The sequence below is a fragment of the Euleptes europaea genome, chromosome 13 (genome assembly GCF_029931775.1).
Source record: "Euleptes europaea isolate rEulEur1 chromosome 13, rEulEur1.hap1, whole genome shotgun sequence".
Taxonomy (NCBI): Eukaryota; Metazoa; Chordata; class Lepidosauria; order Squamata; family Sphaerodactylidae; genus Euleptes; species Euleptes europaea.
This window is the reverse complement of record NC_079324.1, coordinates 56,454,022-56,473,680: the sequence shown is the minus strand read 5'-3', so window position 1 is coordinate 56,473,680 and position 19,659 is coordinate 56,454,022.

The window sequence follows — 19,659 nt, the reverse complement described above, 5'->3', positions numbered from 1 at the left end:
ATGCATGTTCTACCTGAGGTCCGTTGCTCGCTGGACCCACACGTTCTTCTTTAGAGGCTATGCGCCAGCAGTCTCCAAGCTCAAAACAAGAAGCCCGCCCCTTGGAATGGCACTTTGTGGTTGGCTGTAGTTCTTTCTTTGCAAGAGAAGTCCCCCCGCCCCCACAGAAATCCAAGTGCCCAGCCAAAATGCATTTTAAAAGACAAAAAAAAATGGAGCACCCTAAATGGAAGAGGGAGAACCCAAGCCTCGTTTTAAAAGGCCTTTCTTCTGCCCAGAAAAAAACTCCCAGGGAATAGGAAGTATTTGAATCCCCGCCTCTTTACACACTGCTTTGTAATTGGCTATGAGAGAAACCAAGCGTGCGTGCACCGCGCTTTGCCTTATGCACGGGGATTTCACCCGGGCTGAGCTCAGGGGAGGTGGAAGAATGGGTTTAACTGAGGAATGGGAAGACCTGGGGTTTGTGAAGGCTGGCAATGAGATCATCTCTAATGGATGGAAAACTCATGCATATCTCCAAGGAACAACCAAGACAGACGGAGGGTGAATGTGAGTGAAAATACCCATGCATAAACAACCTGTGTTTAAACCAGAGCCAAACGTCACATTTACTGGCCCTAGGAGACTGATAGCTAGCTAGCTGGTAATCCCCAACCCTAGGGACTGGAGTCAGAGGGCCTTTTCCAAGGTCCATTGGCTTGAAGCTCTTCAACAGCAGCTAGTTAGGGCAACCATCAAGCACTTCCTTCCCTGGGCATCAGGACCAATTCTGTAGCTCAAGCACCTTGGTGATGGTGGAAAATGCTGTCAACTAGGGTTGCCAGGTCCCTCTTTGCCACCAGCGGGAGGTTTTTGGGGCGGAGCCTGAGGAGGGCAGGGTTTGGGGAGGAGAGGGACTTCAATGCCATAGAGTCCAATTGCCAAGGTGGCCATTTTCTCCAGGGAAACTGATCTCTTTCGGCGGGAGATCAGTTGTAATAGCAGGAGATTTCCAGCTAGTACCGGGAGGCTGGCAACCCTACTAATCAGAATGTGGATTTTCAGATGGAAATTGTCCTGGTTCCTCGGATCATTCTTGCGACTTCCTTCAGCGAGTTCCTTTACCCTTCTGTTGTTGCTTTTTAGTCGTTTGCCTTGGATTGCTGCCTGTCACAAGAGTGTGCTTTGCCAGCCGAGCCATTGTTGATTGGTTTGAGTTCAACTTGGCAAGGTTCAAGCCATTTATTTCCCGCCTTTCAGAACCTCTTCCAAAGACCTTTCTGCAACAAGCCCAACTCGACGTCTTTTAAACATTGCTCCAGCTTGTCTAAATGAAATAAGCTGGGGACCTGTGGGAAGTCTGTGTGTCCCTGTTACGTCTGCAAGTGAAGTCACAGTGGGGGAAAGAGTAGAGCAGGGGTGGGGAACCTTTTTTCTGCCAAGGGCCATTTGGATATTTATAACATCATTCGCGGGCCACACATTCTGGCCCTGCCCCCTTTAACCCCTCCACTGTGGCCACTTCCGCCCCCAGCCCTCTTGTAGTACCGAGGGAATACGTTTCACCATGGCCCGGGAGGGAAAGGGTTAACACAGTTTCTTGGCGGTCTTAGCAGCTCCATAGCTAATGACTCTTCTGCAAGGGGGGGGGGGAAGGTTCCTTTTCTCAGCAAAACAAACTCACATCTGCCTTGAATAGAGGCTATTCCTGTCCGCGGTAAGGGGCAGATCACCAGTCTTAGATCCTTCTGAGCTAGAGATCTGCCAGGACTCACAAAGGGCCAGACCAAATGATTTTGTGGGCCTTATACAGCCCCCAGGCCTGACATTCCCCACCCCTGGAGTAGAAGATGTGCTCCGACCTTCCAAGCAGTTAACCCTATGGTGTACTCTTGTCAGGCTTCAGCAAATGCACGGCGTTTCAGGCAATAGAACTCAAATCCAGGCAGAGCAGCGATTCAAAGATTTATTCCGAAAGTCAATGATTTCAGTAAGGAGACAAACAAGGTTGGAATACATGACAGGGGGAGTGTGGATACATTTATAGAGCTGATACAATAGGGTTACAGGAACAAAGAGACAATGTAGTCGTTTCCTGCCGGTAATGACTTAAGTAAAACTGAAACAGAAACAATTATGAACAATCAGTGGAGGAGATGGCCGAGCTCTCGGCTTTGTGCGCGGGACCCGATATCAGATCGAAGATTTACATGGGCGGGTCCCAATACAATTGTAAATCTCTGGCCGGAGTTCATGTGCAAAACGGGGGGGGGGGAGGAGTGCATGGAGAACTCCATTTTGTTTGCGGGGAAACCATCTTGTTTGAGAACGGAGCTGTCAGAAGCCCTATCTGACAACTCTATTGCCATGGGTATAGTTGCCAGGTCCCTCTTCGCCACTGGTGGGAGATTTCTGGGGTGGAGCCTGAGGAGGGGAGGGTTTGGGGAGGGGAGGGATTTAAATGCCATAGAGTCCAATTGCCAAAGCAGCCATTTTCTCCAGGGGAACTGATCACTATCGGCTGGAGATCAAGATCGCTAGAAGCCATCCTTTGATCTGCAAGCTATATGCTTTTCAGCGTCTGAGATAGATATTCATCTCTCGCTACCTTTCACTTCCCCGATGGACAAAGCCACAGCGAAATGGGTCTCACCGGTTTCCCATCTCGGGATGAAGTAAATTAAATTCCAACTGCGGCTTTATTTGATGAACTTTGAGCTTGTTACGTTGACACAGCTTGGAGCTTAGTGCTACGAAGGAAATCCAGTCCGGGTTTTCCATGCTTCTTTGGAGCTCGCTTTCTCTCCGAGTCTATTGGAGCCGCTTCGCCTCTTGGTGTGATTTGTACTGTGTTTACATCTACAGATTTCGGGAACTTATGTAATTTGTTATATGCTTAGATAGGATTGTGTTTATATAAATATAAGTAGTGTGCCATCCGTGCTTGCTGTTATCTTTTAAAGTACCTGGAGGTTGGCAACCCTAGTCATGGGCCTTATAAAAACAGAGGAAGATATTTGTCTGTTTTCTGGGATAATTTCTATCCTATTCTTTCCACCAGAAAGCCTGGACAGACTTAATATCTGGCAGAAAAATCCCAAAAGACTTGGCACCAGGTGAATAACAGGGAAAGGATTTTCACAGTGGGTAGGGCTGCCAGATACCAGGTAATGGCGAGCAATTGCCCACCAATGAAGGGGGCTGCCCACTGCCCCTTAGATGGCCAATGGGCAGAAGCAGGTCAGCTGGAAGAGGGGCGATTAACATCACTTCCGGGTTTACTCTGGAAGTGATCCTTTAACTGGAGGTGCCAGGGATTGAACCTGGGGCCTTCTGCATGCAAAGCAGATGCTGCTCCGCTGAGCCACAGCCCCTCACCAGTCTGAAGCCATTTGCCAATCTAGCCCAAATGTCTACCTTGACTAGCCACAGCTCTTGAAGGTCACAGACAGAGGTCTTACCAGACCCTGATACTTGAGATCCTTTAAAGGACACCTCCAAGAATGAATCTGAGATATTGTGCATGCAGAGCATGTGCTGTGCCACTGAGCTGTGGCTCTTCTCCAACATGGCAAATGAGCTATCTGCATAATTCAGCATGAGTATGGGTTACAGTGGGGGGGGCATGTGCAATATCTCACATCAATTTGTGCTCATGGAAATGACTCAGGTAACTTATCCACGACAAGACAGTGCAATCAGCCAGGAAGGAAACATCCGGCTGCATGCAGAGTAGTCATGTGACCTATCCTTTGACCTCTATGGTACCACAGCATTTTCTGGATACATACTGAAAAGTTCCTTAATTGTCCTGTGCAGTGGCAGGTCTGAGGGCCAGAGGTGTGAGGCATAGTCAGGAGTAGTCTAAGTCAAATGCCAGGCTATCTTCAGGTTCCAAGCAGCAGTACCAAAGGCGTAATCCAAATGAGGGGTCTGATCTGGGGTCAGAGTCACATGGTTTCAAAAACAGCCAGAGTTCACGGTCAAAAGGGAGTGGTTGCAACAAGTTGTTCCCACAATATGTCGGCCACAGTGATCAGCTTAAATAGCCCTGAAGTGGATCAGCTGCTGTGCTTTACCCTGACTCAGCATTCTCTGCCTGGTGAAGCTCGTTAGCCTCATTACAGTCATCTGGGAGAGTCCTTTGCAGAACTTGTAGTCTGGCACTTCTTCTCCTATCATGTAGCTGTCCCCTGAGTCTTTTGAGTCTCTGATCTAGCGGCTCTGGGGGGCTTTCTGGTGGCACCACCTGAGTCTGAGCTTCTGGCACAGGTCAATCCCCTGCGCTGGCCGTCTGTAGACATGGGGAGGCCCCTTCTGCCTGTGTTTGCTCAGCCTGCTGCAGCCACTCTGTTCCACTGCCTTCCTCTGTTTCAAAGTCCTCTTCGTCCGAGGAAGCCTCAGCAGGCTGACTCATGACATTAATGATGATTAGGTGCACACTAAAATTAGGGATGCAATGTTAAGTTGTTACTTGACTAACCTCCTTTTGAATGACTAATAAGAAACACCAATTCATCAGGGAGGTTTTTTTTTTTTTTTTTTTTTTTACAGAAATGAATTGTTTTTGGGTGCAGGTTATCACAAAAACTGTCAATCGTAGAAGCCGTCACAGAAGAGGCCATGCCCCTTTGCAGTCACCCCAGCGGGTATGCCTTTTTGAAGACGGTGCACGCCATGTCCGCCTCATCTAAAAACAAAGGATGTTTTTCCTTCTCAGTGTTTGTTTTTGTTCATAACAAAATGCATGCAGATTTAATCAATTAAATCAGATATGATTAATTGACTAAAATTTCTTTGATTGCCTTACTTAGCAGCCTCTGATTATCTTGTTGTAAGCACTGTCGCGGTGGTAAAGGGTGGGCATCTACCCTTGCAGATCATGGATGAGGCCGAGATCTGGGATTTCTGAATCATTATGTGATTAGTGTAATCAAGGGCTAGTGATGTTCTTCTGAAGTAATTCACACACAAAAATGCACGTGGTGTATGCCATGGTAATTGCTTCCAGAAGGAAGAAATTAGAACATAAGAAAAGCCATGCTGGATCAGACCAGGGCCCATCAAGTCAAACAGTCTATTCACACAGTGGCCAACCAGATGCCTCTAGGAAGCCCACAAACAAGATGACTGCAGCAGCATTATTGTGCCTGTGTTCCAAAGCACCTAATATAATAGGCATGCTCCTCTGATCCTGGAGATAATAGGTATGCCTAATGACTAGTATCCATTTTTAATAGTAGCCATAGATAGCCCTATACTCAATGAACATGTCCACTCCCCTCTTAAAGCTTCCCAAGTTGGTATCCATCACCACATAAGAAGAGCCCTGCTGGATCAGACTAAGGCCCATTAAGTCCCGCAGTCTGTTCACACAGTGGCCAACCAGGTGCCTCTAGGAAGCCCACAAACAAGACGACTAGAGCAGCATTGTCTTGCCTACGTTCCACAGCACCTCATATAATAGGCAAGCTCCTCCGATACTGTAGAGAATAGGAATGCATCATGGCTAGTATTCATTTTGACTGGTAGCCTTGGATAGCCCTGTCTTCCATGAACATGTCCACTCCCCTCTTAAAGCCTTCCAAGTTGGCAGCCATCACCACATCCTGGGGCAGGGAGTTCCATAATTTACTATGAGGGGATGAGGCATGGACAATACTTAGGGTCCCCATCCCTAGTTACAGCCCAACCTGTCACAAGGCCAAGCCTATTTCTAATAACACATCTTATTTATTTATTTAGAATATTTCTAGCCACCTTTTTGGAATCTTGCTCAAGGTACATTACGAGGAAAAAACGCAATATTAAAACACAAGCAATTAAAACACTTCAAGAACAACATGGGGAATTTATTTTCATTATTTATATCCCACCTTTCTCCCCAGTGGAGGCCCAAAGCTACCGATAACATTCTGATTCTATTTTTTCCTCCTCGGTTTGTTAACGTACCTCCTTTTTCAATCCCATGTGCCAGCTATACAGAAAGTTACTTCCCACAATGCACAATGATTTTTCATGCTGCACCATATGTGCCCAACTGCACACAAGAACAAACTCTGCAGCGATTTAAAGGTTTGTGTGGATCAACTCCAAGAGATCAGGGGTTGCATTGGCACTGCCGGAAGGAAGTTGGGATCCTGCCACAATTTTCTCCTTTGTTCTTTCATCTGATTCTCCCTAGCAATCCAGATTGTTTCCAACCACAAGTTTAAAAAAACACCACCCTTTTAATACCGGGTTTATTCAGAACCAAAATCACACACCAAACTGAGCTAGATATTCGATAACAGCAGGCTTGAGAGAGCATCTCGGGACTCTTCCATTTCAAACTTGGGATGGGGAAAGATTGCATTTTGATCACTCTCCTCTTTAGACCCCCCCCCCCCCCCGCGTGCAAAAAACCGCAGCAGGGAAAATAAGTTCTACCGTGGCCTTCTCCTTGGTGCGTTCGTTTTCTAAATGAAGGCACAGGGTTTTCTCTTCACAAAAGAGCATCCCAAAAGTTAAGCCTCCCTCAGTGTCTCAAAGTTGTACAGCCCACCAAATGAATCTACTGAACACATGAAGCTGCCTTCTACTCAATCAGACTCTTGGTCCATCAAAGTCAGTGCTGTCTACTCAGACCAGCTGTGGCTCTCCTGGGTCTCAGGCGGAGGTCTTCCACATCACCTCCTTGCCTAGTCCCTTTAACTGGAGATGCCGGGGAAAGAGCTTTGCCCGGAAAACTATCACAGGGCTGGGAACTCTGCGCCTAGGGTTGCCAAATCCCTCCCCGCCACTGGCGGGAGGTTTGGGCCGGGGCCTGAGGAGGGCGGGATTTGGAGAGGGGAGGGACTTCAATGCCATAGAGTCCAATGGCCAAAGCGGCCATTTTCTCCAGGGGAACTGATCTCTATCGGCTGGAGATCAGTTGTAACAGCAGGAGATCTCCAGCTGGTACCTGGAGGTTGGCAACCCTATCTGCTCCCAAATGGCAGGGGTGATGGGAGAGAGATGCAAGATTGTTCAAGGAGAAAAATGTTGAGGGGGAAAGAGAGAGATAGCATGTCTCTGCTGTTTTATTTAGTTTTTTTGTCCTGTTTTTATATTCCACCTTTCTCTCCAATGGGAACCCACAGTGGTTTACATAATTTCCCTCTCATCTATATTCTCCTCAAACCAACCCTATGAGGTAGGTTAGGCTGAGAGTTTGTGACTGGCCCACCGTCATCCAGCAAGCTTCTACAGCAGAGTGGGGATTTGAACTTGGTTTCCCAGATCCTAGTCTGACATTTCAACTACTACAACTCGTTCTTATAAACGGATGTATGCACGTACAGGCAGAATGTATGTGCGTTCAATGTAATATATAAACAGGGTTATTGAATCATGCCATTGGTCTATCAAGGTCAGTTCTGTCTACACAGTACTTTGTATTAAGGAAATGTTGGGAAAATAATGTTGGGAAAAGCATACGTTCTATAGGGAAAACTTGGATGCAAGGAATCAGAAAATGGCACAAATATTAAGAATCCTGGGATTTGATTCATGCAATGGAGAAGCAAAACTGGAACTGGGATTTGTGGATCAAAAACAGCAGGGAACTGAAAATATAGGGTTGCCCGCTCTGGGTTGGGAAATACCTGGGGATTTGGGGGGTGGAGCCTGAGGAGGGCGGGGTTTGGGGAGGGGAGGGACTTCAATGCCATAGAGTCCAATTGCCAAAGTGGCCATTTTCTCCAGGGGAACTGATCTCTGTCAGCTGGAGATCAGTTGTGATAGCAGGAGATCTGCAGCTAGTACCTGGAGGCTGGCAACCCTATGGAAAGAGAATATATCAGTCATTGGAATGGAGACCCATCATTCTTCTTTCTTCCTTTGTATTGTTGGCATTTGCAGCCCTTCAGAAGCAGTAAAAGGTAACTAAAACATTAAGAAAATTAGATATTCTTATTGGCAGGCTCACAATAGTCTGCAGAGATGGATTCAGTAGACCTCGTTCCCCTGATGCACTGTTTTCCATCTGCTTTCTGACCTTAGGTGAATCACTTAACATTCACCCTGTACACACATTCCTTCTCTAAAGGACCTTCTAACAAAACAAATATGTACCTTCTCGTATCCCCAACCCACAGAAGAACAACCTTCTCTGTGTGCTTTTGGCTTCAGTATTAATGGGAGTCAGACTTGCGTGTCGGGAAAATGCGGTCTCTCGTCAGACTCTGAAAGGGCTTATTATCTTCTGATCTACATTTGACTGACAGATGCTAAATTCAGAAGCTAAGCTATGCAGACCAGGAACACCTGTACGGAGGCTCTGATGCTGCTCGCTTGTCAGAATCGGTTTCGAGACGTACAGAATACTCAGCACAGGGGAAATGAAATAATATCCATTGTACAACTGCAGTGTATTCCAGTTATGATTTACCTGCTTTTGAATAAAGGCTTCCGCAGGGAATCAAGGAAGATCTGACACCTGTTCAGCGTACTACCAAAGCACTACTGCCTCCATCACTAGCAGGCCCGTGTGCCATAGGGTTGCCAACCTCCAGGTGCTAACTGGAGATCTCCTGCTATTACAACTGATCTCCAGCCGATAGAGATCAGTTCCCCTGGAGAGAATGGCCGCTTTGGCAATTGGACTCTATGGCTCTGAAGTCCCTCCCTTCCCCCAACCATGCCCTCTTCAGGGTCCGCCCCAAAAACCTCCCTCCGGTGGCGAAGAGGGACTTGGCAACCCTGGTGTGCCAGCATGTTCAAAACCAGATCTCCAGATCGCTGCCGCTGATCTGGGTGACCACCAAGCTGCCTGGAGCAGAGGGGGACTAAGGAATTCAGTCTCCACTTGTTGTCACTGATTGCTAGCTTTGGAGAATAGCCAGGGACCAAGCATCGTTTCTCTGTACCCAATATGCCACACAACTGGGGTTGCCAACACCGGCCTGGGAAATTCCTAGAGATTTGAAGGTGAGGCCTGGGGAGAGCACCGGCGGGAGGTTTTTGGGGCGGAGCCAGAGGAGGGCAGGGTTTGGGGAGAGGAGAGACTTCAATGCCATAGAGTCCGATTGCCAAAGCGGCCGTCTTCTCCAGGTGAACTGATCTCTGTCGGCTGGGGATCAGTTATAATAGCAGGAGATCTCCAGCTGGTGCCTGGTGGTTGGCAACCCTAGTGTTTAACCATAGAGGTTTGCCCGAATGCTACAGCATCCCCAGCAACACACTGATGTCATTTCTGGTCAGACAGGAAGTGATGTCAGCACAGCAAGACGCTGCCTATGCCTCTATTTCCCCCTCTTATTTTTCTACTGCAGCCCAACTGAATGACAGTGGGAATAACCCTATGGGGGTGGGGATCGCTCGCCCCCAGCAGGAACCCGACATCCTTAACTGTGTGCGCCAACCTTGATGTGGGTAATTGACAGGTATCCCATCGCTTGGCATCTGCTTGGACGTATCCCATTATGTTCACAGTCCTCAGAGGACCGGCTGTCCATCGATTTAGAAGCAAACATTCCTGGCAAAGGGAGGAATTTAACATTGTTTGGACTTTAAAAGGTGGCAAAGATGCCTGCGGTGCCTAATGAAATGTTGGAGCTCTGATGTTAGTAATTTGCTGGAACAAACAGCCAGATAGCGGTAGATGTGTGGGTGGGTGGAAGATAAATTTGGGCCTCAGTAGTGAGTGATGGGATTGTTGTTAATGAGATGCAGCTGAGGCAAAGGAGGGTGAGTCAGAGCTCATGCTGGGAAAGGCTGCAACGTCAGGATCACCCTCGGAAGGTACGCTCGCAAACGCGTGGCCGGAAATTAGGACGGAAACCATGCTGTAAGGCCTTTCCTGCTTCAGTATGGAGTTGGCTTGCCAGTCCTGCACAGGGTGGCCAACCTCCAGGTGTTGGCAGGAGATCTCCTGCTATTGCAACTGATCTCCAGCCGATAGAGATCCGTTCACCTGGAGAAAATGGCCGCTTTGGCCATTGGATTCTATGGCATTGAAATCCCTCCCCTTCTAGAGTTGCCAACTTCCAGGTATTAGCTGGAGATCTCCTGCTATTACAACTGATCTCCAGCCGATAGAGATCTGTTCACCTGGAGAAAATGGTTGCTTTGTCAATTGGACTCTATGGCATTGAAGTCCCTCCCCACCCCAAACCCCGCCCTCCGCAGGCTCCTCCCCAAAAACCTCCCACCAGTGGTCAAGAGGGACCTGGCAACCTTAGTCCCACAGCTAGGACAGAGGGATCCCGAGGGACTGTTGCTAACCATGATTCCAAGAGGCAGCGGGTGGGGGGGATTTTAAAAACCCAGTGGCATCCCATGTGCCATTACATCAATTCCAGTGACAACCTGGAAGTTGCAGGGGGGTAGGTCTAGGAATCCCCAGACGCTTTACGGTTTTACCATACAGTTTCCAGCGATTCTTAGAGCTACCGTATGTCATGTCAGGGTTTTCACCAGAAGTGATGTAGTGGCGCTAGGGTTGCCAGGTTCCTCTTTGCCACCGGCTGGAGGTTTTGGGGGCAGAGCCTGAGGATGGCGGGGTTTGGGGAGGGGAGGGACTTCAATACCATAGAGTCCAATTGGCAAAGTGGCCATTTTCTCCAGGTGAACTGACCTCGATTGGCTGGAGATCTGTTGTAATAGCAGGAGATTTCCAGCTGGTACCTGGAGGTTGAGCAAACCAAAATCAACACCTCTGCACTAATATCAAGGATAAGGAAAGTAGTGCAGGAAGGCTATAGTTACTACAACACAAATGAGTGAAACATCAAAGTGTAATCAATGCATACAATAGTGGAAAGGGACAAACATACAACTATATACAATGGTATTTCAATAGTCCACAAAGGTATGTATAAATGTGTTTTTTTCAATAGTCCATAACGGTACATAGATCCAAGAAGATTCCAATAGTTGGTCACAAGACCTCAGCAGACGTGTAAAAGACTATTATGAAAGGAAGACGATCGTTTCATTCTTCATCAGTTCCATTCAATTCATGCAGTTCAAAAGGTATACAAGGTTCAAAAATTCATTTCTTCCCCTTAGGGATAAATCTTATAACTATATCCATTGGCAAATGTAATAGTCCATATGACTTAAAATCTATAGAGGATATAGTTGGAATAAACAGAAGTCATTGCAAATGTAACAGTTCCACAAGGGATACACAAAGTGAATGGTACCTGGAGGTTGGCAACCCTAAGTGGCGCAAAGAACATCATGTCCCCCCATGTCCCCACCCCCAAATCTGCTGCTGGTTCTAGAGTTACAACCAGCAATCTAATCAGTTTTGATCGTGCACCCACGTCGCCTTCCAGCCAGCTGCCTAGACAGTCATGCACGCCTCCAAACACACAGACACAAATGCAATCAAAACCCCTCATTTTAAATGGCAGTCATGGCATCACTGTGAGCGTACATAGTGTTCAATTTGAGAGAATATAGCAAGAATCCAGAATTAAAGACTAACAACATTTCTGGCAGGGTATGAGCTTTCGGGAGACTAACGCCGCAACCCGTCGTGATCTATCTCCCTGAGAGAATACGTGCACTGGAAGGAGGGTAGGTTCCATTTTTTGGCAGGTTATTTGCCAGGATCTCAGCAGCACTAATACCAAGTCCTCTAGGCTTGAGAAGAAAGCAAAGGTTTTTGCTGCTCAATATCCCTTTGCTATCATGATCTCAACAAATGTGTATCTCCCCACTCCTACACCTGAAGCCAGCTGGGTGACTTTGGGCTAGTCACAGCTCTCTTAGAGCTCTCTCAGCCCCACCTACCTCACAGGGTGCCTGTTGTGGGGAAGGGGAGGGAAGGTGATTGTAAGCCGGTTTGATTCTTCCTTAGGTGGTAGAGACAGTTGGCATATAAAAACCAACTCTTCTTCTTCTTCTTTATCTTCTTCTTTTCCTATTCAGGCAGGAAAATATCAAATATTTTCTTTCCAGATGTATTCGTTTTGCAGGACTGTTTCCAGTCTAACATGGAGAGCAGAGGACCAGGACAGAATCAAAGTAGAGATTAGGGTTGCCAGAGATTAGGGTTCCCTCTTCGCCACCAGCAGGAGGTTTTGGGGCGGAGCCTAAGGAGGGCAGGGTTTGGGGAGGGGAGGGACTTCGATGCCATAGAGTCCAATTGCCAAAGCAGCCATTTTTCTCCAGGGGAACTGATCTCTATCGGCTGGAGATCAGTCATAATAGCAGGAGATCCCCAGCTAGTACCTGGAGCTGAGGACAAGCTGGAATTTCTATCTACATTTCCGTTTATGAAATAGGGCGGGAAACCCTGAAGAGTTTAATATAAACTAGAAATGGGCATGGGCATTTTCCTTATATGAAAGTGAATGTGAATTGAATACAATACTGGACCACAAGCTGAAGAAGGGTCTTCCGAAACGCAACTGCATTGACCTTGCGTCCCTGTAGAGTCCACATTTTGTCAAATCCATTCCGTCTTTCTTGTCTGACTCACCTTCATACTTGTACCTGTATGCGAAAGTACGGCTTTTATAGACTATGATTTACAGGCTGCGCCCGGGTTTCTTTACTGTTTGTAGCATGTATGCTCTCTCTATATTTTTTTCTCAGAACCAGTGTGGATGCTACTGGTGCTTTATGATACCAGAACCCTATTGTCTGGTTATGTTTATATTTAATTTCTTTCTAGATGGTCAGTCTGCCTTCATTTAGATGTAGAAAAGAGCAAGAGTCCAGTAGCACCTTAAAGACTAACAAAAATATTTTCTGGTAGGGTATGAGCTTTCGTGAGCCACAGCTCACAAAAGCTCATACCCTGCCAGAAAATCTTTTTGTTAGTCTTTAAGGTGCTACTGGACTCTTGCTCTTTTCTACTACTGCAGACAGACTAACACGGCTACCCACTGTGAAATATCTTCATTTAGATGATTTTTTAACTTAACTAGCATATTGTGCATCTAGGCATTTTAATGCCTTTTTTTCTTACCCTTTTTTCCTGTTGGGAATGCATGTATATTTTTCTTTAAATTATTCTTGACTAATCGTAAATTGAGGATTGGTGTACTTTTTGAGCCTTTGTGCTGTGTGTATATATTTCAGCAGTACCTGGAGGTTGACAACCCTAGTAGAGATGGCTATGTTCTAAGTTCTCCTGCAAGACCAAACAATCTATTAGATGCCTCCCAGCTCTGTGAATATTGGCCCATTTACCTAATTGAGATGAATTTATTACAAGCATAAAGGCAAAGCCTGTTTGTCTTAAAATTGTCACTGCACTTGGGTACCTCCGATGGCAATTCCCTAAATTAGCAGGGTCCTTAATGCAATAAGCGTCTTGATCAAATTTACAAAACCAGATGGCAATGTTTGCTGGACCATCTTGATATCTGAATTTATTTATTCATCGCAAACGGATCCCTTGGTGTATTTCCCAAAGCACCGCCGTGCGGTTTAGCCGCGCGTACCAAATTGGCTTTTGTTCATCTTTATTTTGTGAACGGGGAAAACCCGCGAAATGAGATAAAAGAAGAAAGAAAATAAGAAATCTCCTGTGGGCAAGGGTGGGGGGAGCAAAGCTGAAGTTCTAAACCAGAGCTGGAAACCTGCACGGAACAATTATAGGTTAAGCAGGAGAGCGCCTGCAAAGACATCCGTAGGTCTATATTCTCAAAATCACTTAGCGCTGCTGAAATGTGTTATTTAAACAATTATATCCCGCCTTTCTGCTGCTCAAGTTACAATCCCATAGGGAGAGATCTCCAGCTAGTACTTGGAGGTTGGTAACCCTATCCACTAGGTATACGGTAAGCCTTTGTCCCTCTTCCAGCCCTTTGCTTCTAGCTCCTTGTCTCTGGCTCCTGTTGATGCCTAGTTATTCAAGTCTGAGGGCACTGCCACTTGAGGTAGGGTTGCCAGCTCCGGGTTGGGAAATACCTGGAGTATTACAAGCAGTGGTAGGGAACAGGGTGCCCAGGCCAGGAGGTCTCCCTCTATAGCAAGAGACCTGGCCCATCCATAACAGACGGCCAGCCTTTTAAATGCTGCTGGAGAAACAGGAAATGATCTGTCATTAGTTCAAAAAGCAAATAAATCGTAACTAATGCAGACTGTGTAACCAACTTTGCCCAGTGGCCAAAATCTCTGGAGAATATTTAGCCCTGGAGATGAATAGGGCTGTCACATTAAAAGCTGAATTCACACCGGAGAAGGTTGCCTATATAAATATCCATCCAGCTTTCCCCCACTTTGTTAGATTGCTTTGAATAATGGTGATTGTGATGCGTCTGAGCAGAAAATTAGATTTCTCTTTGTTTTAAAAGCTGATCAGCAGAGCTCCACTCATATGGATCAGATTAAAAAATTAATTGTTCAACAAGGGCATGCTTAAAGGGGCTCCGTCAAACGGAAAGGGAGACAGTCAAAACAGCATCAAAGTGTATTATGATTTGTGGATGGAAGAGCTCTCTCTCTAAAGGTGACAGTTCTTGATTCAATACATTTGTTTAACTTTCCTAAAGTTGTCAAGAGAATTGTATTAATCTGATATTAGGGTCAAAGAGGCCCAAACAAAGTCATGATTTCAAAAAGGCAATGACATGTCTTAGAAAATGATTCCAATTAAATGGAAAACAATAGTTAAATTCTGCTAAGGATTTTTTCCCCCTTACTGAGTAGAGTTGCCAGGCTTCAGGTAGGGCCTGGTGATCACCCCGAATTACAACTGATCTCCAGACAGCAGAGATCAGTTTCCCTGGAGAACATGGATGCTTTGAGGAGTGAATTCTATGGCAGCTTCTACCATAGGGTTTTGCCCAAATACCAGAGCATCTACCTCATTGTCACCGAGTGATGTCATCACATTGGCGATGTCAAGGCCTAGGGTTGCCAACCTCCAGGTACTAGCTGGAGATCTCCTGCTATTACAACTGATCTCCAGCCAATAGAGATCAGTTCACCTGGAGAAAATGGCCCCCTTGGCAATTGGACTCTATGGCATTGAAGTCCCTCCCTCCCCAAACCCCGCCCTCCTCAGGCTCTGCCCCAAAAACCTCCCACCGGTGGTGATGAGGGACCTGACAACCCTACACTGGGCACAGAGTTAAAAGGGCACTCCCTAGAGAAATGCCACAAATGCCCTTGTTGGATTTCCACAAGACTAGGAAATTAGCCAGGCAAATATAGATCAAGCAAATATATATCATGCACAGTTCCATAATGCAAAGGCTAAGGGTTTGTACTCCAAATCTCTCCTCAGCTAGATTCCTTTCTTTAAAAAAATGTTCTTCCCTTGATCCACAGCATAAATAATAGCATCTGTTTAAATCTACGGGAGAATGCCATTGCAAGAAACAAGTGGAAGTGAATGTGATACTATTTGCAAGGACGTTATTAAGCAGCAACCAACTCTGTCTCTGGTATGACAACCGGCCTTGGCAAAGAGTCAACAATCAATGGAAGGGGCATGGAATAAATGTACCACTGGGGACACTGAGAGAGAAAAGAGTGTAACTCAAGGTAAAAGCTTCATTATGTAGACTCTCCTTGAATTCTCTTGATCTGTAGAGACAAGATGAAAAGACTTTGGAACGTATTAAAGTTTCATAGGGAGAGACACTACTGCATCAGTCTAAAGGACTGTCTTCTTCCATACGTTCCTGTCCCGGAATTAAGACTGCCAGAAGAGTCTCCCACCAATCAAAGAAGCTTATCTGGTGGGCACACGAAAGATGGCCTTTTTAGTGGCAGCCCCATAATTATGGAACAACTTCTGCACCTGGCCCCCTTATTGTCAGTCTTCCAGAGGCAGTTGAAGACCGTTTTATCCAAAACTGCATTTGACTGATTTAGTTTTTATTTATTGGCAGTCCTAATTGAAGTTTTTAAAATTCTGACCTTTTATATGTTTTTATCATTCTTGTTTTGTTTATATTGTTTTGATCATGGTTCTGAATCATTTTATTTATATCGTAATATTGTTGAATACTGCAAGAAGAAAGGAAGAAAGAAAGGAAGAAAGAAAGGAAAAGGAAGTTGCTTGTTTGCCCCAGTAACATTTGGTATAGCTGGACTAGGGTTGCCAGCTCCAGTTCACCTGGAGGAAATGGCCGCTTTGGCAATTGGACTCTATGGCATTGAAGTCCCTCCCCTCCCCAAACCCCACCCTCCTCGGGCTCCACCCCAAAAATCTCCAGGTATTTTCCAACCCAGCACTGGCAACTCTAGCCTCTCCCCCTGTTGAAGCCATTTTGTGGTAGTGCCCACTACATTTGTTTTCTCAAAACTGCTTCCAGGCTCAACAAGATGTAACAAAGGACCCATGAAGCTCCCAAGTCGATCCATTGGTCCACCCGTCTCAGTATTGTCTACTCTGATTGGCAGCTGCTTTAACAGGTCTCAGGCAGAGTTTTCATCATCCGACACTTGCTTCATGATGTTAAAACATCACTGCAATCCTATGTGGGATTACTCCAGTCGGCGCCCATTGAAATCAGTGTGCTTAGGCTGGAGTAGGATTTCACTGAAAATGGAGGTTTTCCCCAGATGCATTTCAATTCTGCCAATTTTGTTGACCAATTGTTCCATCATGACGATGACTCGACAACTGTCTTTATTTGTATGAGCTGTGGTTCCCAAACGTTTCAGGCCACCGCCCCCTTGGTTCCACAAACTCAACCCCAGCGCCCCCTGCCCTATCCTACAAAAAGCATTATTCAAAATAGGGGTTTGCATGATGCACTAAAGAAGATAATAACAATAAAATTTCAAATCAGTAACAAATAATTGCACATCTATTCAAAATCAAATTAAAACTTTTTAGCTGAAATTTATTCAACAAAGCAGATGAACTTAATCCAGTTTTACCAACTCTTCAATGTCTGGAAAAAAAATTCTGACAGTTTCCACCAAATGCCAGCATGGTGCCATAGCCTGATCTATTGTAAATTAGTGAACAACACAGTTGAAGGGGCCCACCTCTAGTGCCCCCCTGCTGCCCCCTTGCCTCTTAGTGCCCCCCTAGGTAATCCCACTGCCCCGCAGGGGGTGGTACTGCCCACTTTGGGAACCACTGGTATACAGCATAAAGACACCAGCAGCTAAGCAGCTGTAAGGATTCATGCTTGGTTATAATGAAAGGGAACAGTTAAAAATATCTCTTTGCCCAAACAAACATTCCATTAAGGCACAAATGCTACATTTCATTTGCATTATTGGGGCTGACATCTGCAGTCCCTAGAGTCACAACGCTCTCTGTTCGGTGGAACATGGGCACAAACTATCATGTAGGACATTAGCAAACACCCTCCAGGCTTACATGAGAATTGCACTGATATCTCATCCTATTTCTGTTTTCTCTACAATTTAATCATATTTTAGTTCAAGATACCCAAGTGTTTCCAGACATCTTTACGTCCACAGACTTTACATTTTGCAAATAAAGATCGATGTTTTAATATGCCTCTCCTCTGTTTACCCAACTCTTTCATCTTCCTAGCCGCGCTGGCAACTGGGGGGAGACTCACCTGGGGGTGGGCCTCGCCAGTGACCTGGGGACATTGTTGGTAACACGGTGGCATCACCTCTGGTGCAACTCAGAAGTGACACATCACGTAGGGGCAATGTTCTACCATTCACCCAAAACATTACAGTTTAGCCATAGAGTTTTGGGTGGATGCTAGAGCATCACCTGATGTGATGACATCATTTCCGAGACACGTTGGAAGAGACATGGTGGCATTGGCATGACACTGATTGCCTCCTTTTTCCCCAGACACCAGTTGAATGGTGGTGAGCAGAGCCAGCAGGGAACAGATGGTCTCCTGCTACTGAAGAAGACCTGGACCCTCTACACTCCCCCACCCCCATCATATCCCATCCAGCCTTGATATGACTAGTGCTCTCAAAACAAGAAAGAATGGAAAATGCAAGCAATCAGGCAGCAGCTGAGAAACAAGACCAAGATTAGAAGCTTTATAGGATCCTATTGAAGAAGAAGGAGTTGGTTTTTATATGCTTACTTTCTGTACCACTTAAGGAAGAATCAAACCGGCTTACAATCACCTTCCCTTCCCCTCCCCACAGCAGACATCCTGTGAAGTAGGCAGGGCTGAGAGAGTGTGACTAGCCCAAAGTCACCCAGCTGGCTTCAGGTGTAGCAGTGGGGAAACAAATCCAGTTCACCAGATTAGTTTTGGCCACTCATGTGGAGGAGTGGGGAATCAAACCCGGTTCCCCAGATCAGAGTCCACTGCTCCAAACCACTGTTCTGAACCATTACACCATGCTGGCTCTCCACTACCCTACACCGCTCTTAACCACTACACCACGCTGAAGTCCCTCCCCAAACCCCACCCTCCTCAGGCTCCGCCCCAAAAATTTCCGGGTACTTCCCAACCCGGAACTTGCAACCCTACCCATCCAGCCTTGGAATGAGGACTAGTGCACTCAAAACAAGAAAGTATGGAACAAGCAAGCAGTCAGACAGCAGCTGAGAAACAAGACTAAGATGAGAAGCTTTATAGGACCCTATTGGTCCTTTAAGTCGCATGAAGCCTGCCAAACTAGAATCTGCAATACTACAGTCCGGCCATCAGTTCTGGTGGCGCTGAAGAGCAGCAGAGAGCACGTCACCAGCTCCCCCTCTGGCAATGCAGAGAACGCTTTCTATGTCCCACGGCCAGGGTCCCTAGAGGAAGATTCTCCATAAGGCATTCTTTGGAGGAGCGGTTCCCAAGCGGTGCTGCATGGAGCACTTGGTGCTCCGCGAAACATCTCCTCGTGCTCCTTGAAGAGATTGGAAAGAAAAATGCTACCGTCGTTCGGTTTAGTATAGAGGTGCTAGGTGAAAATTAGTGCTCCGTGACAAATTTCTCTCCTGAAAAGGGCTCCGCGACTCAAAAAGTTTGGGAACCGCTGCTTTGGAGTATATTGCATCCTGCCAGCCCCCCAATCAAGTTCCAATGTTTCAAACAGCCAGGTCAAAGTTAGAACGTGTCACCTTCAACTCAGGGGATCTCCTAGAAGCCTCTGGTCCATTTCACTCACGTAAGCCTGTCAAACGCCGATATCGAGGAGAGCGGCTCCCAGTTCGATGGCTGCCCCCACGGCAATACCAGAGTGGCCTGCAGTATAGAGAACATTTTACAATTGAGTGGATGCTATTCCCCAAGGTTACTGTGTTACAGATGGACAATCTGTCTAATGTTATTGGATGGAGCATAAGGCCTTCCTTTCCCTTGCTAGTGGGAAAAAGAAGGAGGGGGTGCTATTTGTCAACATTTGTGAGCATTTAGCTTCCAATTTCCTGCAGTCATCCATCTGATCTTACTTAATAAGCTTTGCCAAACTGGGGGGCCGGTGCAGTGGGAACCAGAAGAAAGTTGCTGGGGAAAGTAATTTGCAGAATGATTTTTGCTTACTAACAGTGAGTTATTTTCCAATAAAGCAATGGTCCCGCATATCTTTCAAGTCACGTCCAGGAGGAAAACAATTTCAGCTCAGAGAAATATGGGCGAGTCTCTTAACCTCTGATGCTCGGCGCCCAAGAGCCATTAAATGACAAGAAGGATCCCTATAAAGGTCTAAATTGTGTTTTTATCTACCATGGGAATGTTTTTTTTCCCCCTTCTGAAAATGCAAATAGCACTGGTTAGGCCTGGCTGGAAGCCACATAGGGTTGCCAACCTCCAGGTACAAGCTGGAGATCTCCCACTATTACAA